Consider the following 3,633-nt stretch of genomic DNA (forward strand, 5'->3'; position numbering starts at 1 on the left):
GAAAACTGGCAAGGATGCGACAGCCTCAGCTTCTCTGGGCACCCTGTGCCAGCACCTCAGCACCCTCACAGGGAAGAGCTTCTGCCTAAGAGCTCACCTCAATATCCCCTCTGTCATTTCACGTGACCAAACCTTGTGGTCTGGAGTTGAAATACCTGGAAATATCAGTTAATATTTCCTTAAAACCAGAAATAACACCAGAAATCATTTGCTAATATAAAACATGAGCTCAGATACCAGTTGGTTTGATGCCAGCAGGGCAAATCCATCACCTTCTCCCTTTTGCTCTCTGAAGCCTGAAGTAAAGTTTATTGTTATGTTTAATAGCATTTAAATAATAAAATATATTAACTTCAAGTACTATTTAAGTAACAATCACTTTGGACAACAACTTTCTTTCCAATACACAGTCACTGTCAGGTTTCAGGCTGCAGCCAGAGAAAGTCCTGTCCATCCCAGCACAAAATGTAGCCTTGGTTTAAGGAGAAGCATGTTTTCCAGGTGTCATGCTTCCAAGTATGCTTAGTTCCTGCTTTGTGAAGGTGCTATATCCACCCTTCCTTGAAGGTGCTATATCCAACCATCCTCTTCAACGTCCAATATCCAGCCATCCTTGAAGGTGCAATATCCAGCCTGCTTGTTCTCCTCACCAGGGCAGGGTAGCCCTCTCCTTTCAGCTGACTAGGAACCATGAATGGACAAAGAGCAGAAGACTCTACTTTTTGCTATCCTCATGGTGTTCTTCATATCCACATTTCTTAGGCTGTAGATGAGTGGGTTCAGCATGGGGACAACCACAGAGTACAGCATGGAGACCACCTCGTCATGCTTTGAGGACTGGCTGGAGCTGGGCCGGAAGTACACGAAGAGGGAGCTGCCATAGTAGAAAGCAATGGAGATGAAGTGAGAGGCACAGGTGGAGAAAGCTTTGCGTCGACCAGCCACAGACCGCATCCGCATGACAGTGGAAAGGACCAACAAGTAGGAGATGAGGATGAAGACCGTGGTGCTCAGTACCTTGAACCCCACCACGGCAGCAACCATCACCTCGATGGCAGGGGTGTCAGAGCAGGAGAGGGCTAGCAGTGGTGGTCCATCACAGAAGAAGTGATTGATCGTCTTGGACCGACAGAATGGGAGACGAGATATGGAAACCGTGTGTATGGTAGAGCTGATCACGCCAGCTAAGTAGGCACCAGCCAACATCCCAATGCAAAGCCTTTGGGACATGACCATGGAGTAGGAGAAGGGGGTTACAAATGGCCATGTAGCGATCGTAAGCCATAGCAGCCAGCACGTAGCACTCGGTGGTGGCACAGGTTGCAAAGCAGAAGAGCTGAGTGGCACATCTAATGAAGGAAATCACCTTCTTCTCCACTAGAACATTGAGCAAGGCTTGAGGGATGATGGTAGAGGACTAGCAGACATCCAGGAGAGACAAGTGGCTTAGGAAGAAGTACATGGGGGTGTGTAGGCAGGAATGCATTCTGATTAATGCAATTAATTGCAGGTTTCCTATGAAGGTAACCACATAGATGGCAAGGAATAAGACAAAGCACATCACCCACAGGTCTTCCCTGTTTGTGAAGCCCAGGAGAATAAACTCAGAGGGGGACATATAATTATCTTCAACCATATTGAACCTATAAGCAGATTACCTGCTTTCTGTCTTTAAATTGACATGTGGAAGAGGCCCAAATCCCTCAATAATATTAAGAATGTCATGTTTTGTCTATCAGTCAGTTACACCACTTTAAGTAAGTATAGTGTGTATATATACATATATATACACATACAAGTCAAAAGGTAAATTGTCTTTGAGAGAGGAAAACACAAATTTCCCAAGGCTAAGCACCACAACCACCACCAACACACTTGGAAGCAAGTAGATATTTTAAGGCAAAGGAGGGAGGGCAACACCAGAATGAATAAACTGCAGGGTTCCTCATAGTTCCTCTCAAGCCATTGACACATGGAAGTCCTTGAATTCCCCAGTAACTGCTGGGAAAAGGGAATTATTTCTCATCTTTTGGGTGCTGCCAGTCCAGGGTGAGTACATGAGGAATAAATAGCTGTTCTCTGTGACCCAGGAGGAGCTCTTTGAGAGCAAATGTGGCTTTCCTTAGGGTAGGATGGTGCAGAGCCAGGATTTCTCCACCCCACTTTGCTTTAGACACGATGCCTAACTTGGAGACAAAAGATACATTCAGGCTTGATCAAAGATAAATTCTGCCTGGGAGAAATCAGCAGCTCCTAAAATCACAGGTTACGACAGGTAGAATAAATCCTCATTGATTTATCTTGCCTCTGGGGCTCAATCCTCCCCCTGAGGCAGCATCCACCTGCCCAGACACACACATCTCCTGCCAGGGGACAATTGACCTGAAGCTCACAATTAACAAAGGCTCACCCTCGCTTTTTCTTGCTTGACAAACCAAGTGCTTGGTCTGAAGTGATCCAAGGTGCAGATATGAAACCTGGGATGTTTCTAAGGCTGCAGCTTGTGCTATACACGACAGCTTCCCCCAGCAATCACATCTCCCTGCAGCTTGAGCACACTCACTGGAATGGAGATAAATTAAACTGAAAACCCATAACTTGCTGCCTTTGTTTAGATATTATCCATGCAGGTTGTGGGTCCACACTCTGCTGAAGAGTTAACTGAATATTTATCCCTGTATTCCTGGGGAAAGGACCTCCATTTGTGGCTTTCCTACTCCGATTTGGTAAGATCTTGCTTTTTGGCCAAGCTTTCAACAAGCTGCCCTAGGACTCACCAAGCAGACTGTTGCTAGTGTTATCCAAGATGTAACTCTTGACATTATGGATAGGAGAACGTCCAGATGCTGTTGAGACTCTACAGCCAAGCAAAACCTTGCAGCACAACCTCCTGGTTAGGTAGCAGTTAGCTTGCTCTCATGGAACCATAGAATCCCAGATTTATTTGTGTTGGAAGAGACCTTAAAGCTCCTCCAGCTCCAACCCTTCCCGTGGCAGGGACCCCTTCCACTAGAGCAGCTTGCTCCAAGCCCCTGTGTCCAACCTGGCCTTGAACACTGCCAGGGATGGGGCAGCCACAGCTTCTCTGGGCACCCTGTGCCAGCGCCTCAGCACCCTCACAGGGAAGAGCTTCTGCCTAAGAGCTCATCTCAATCTCCCCTCTGACAGTCCAAAGCCATCATGGTGGATGTTATCCTCAAGATCTCAGTACAGGAACAAGGGGAAGGTGCCAGATATATAAAGTTATAACACACTGCTTGGTTACCTGCTCTTTCGAGAGTCTTACAGCACAAACTGTCTAATGAGTGAAGAAAAGGATCGTTTAAAATATGAAGCAAAAGAGCCCCATGCTCACAGCACCAGCATCCCTCTGATTCCTCAAGGGGATGGTTTCTGCTGCCCTGAAATAAAGCAGAGGAGGTAAGGTTTGCTACAAGGCCTGTGGATCCTGTGGATGCCACAGGACAAAGCAGGGTTTTCATATCAGGGATTTCTTCCTCTTTGCTCTCAGATCCACTTGAAATGGGTTTTAATACTCCCAGCTTCTCCAGGCTCCAGCTAGAAGGGTAATGCTGCTCTGTCTTCTCCCATGCAGCATCTACCCGTCCTTCCAGAGCCTTGTCCTTTGTGGTA

At 46.8% G+C, this 3,633-nt stretch overlaps 1 pseudogene; it reads right to left on the reverse strand.

The window, feature by feature from the left end:
* Window positions 1-681: 681 nt before the first annotated feature.
* LOC130610806 (olfactory receptor 1038-like) lies at window positions 682-1,636 on the reverse strand (annotated as a pseudogene).
* Window positions 1,637-3,633: the final 1,997 nt, after the last annotated feature.

Source organism: Pezoporus wallicus, unplaced genomic scaffold (assembly GCF_028554395.1).
Source record: "Pezoporus wallicus isolate ANWC-B61680 ecotype Strahan unplaced genomic scaffold, APGP_CSIRO_Pwel_v1 contig_13601, whole genome shotgun sequence".
Lineage (NCBI taxonomy): Eukaryota > Metazoa > Chordata > Aves > Psittaciformes > Psittacidae > Pezoporus > Pezoporus wallicus.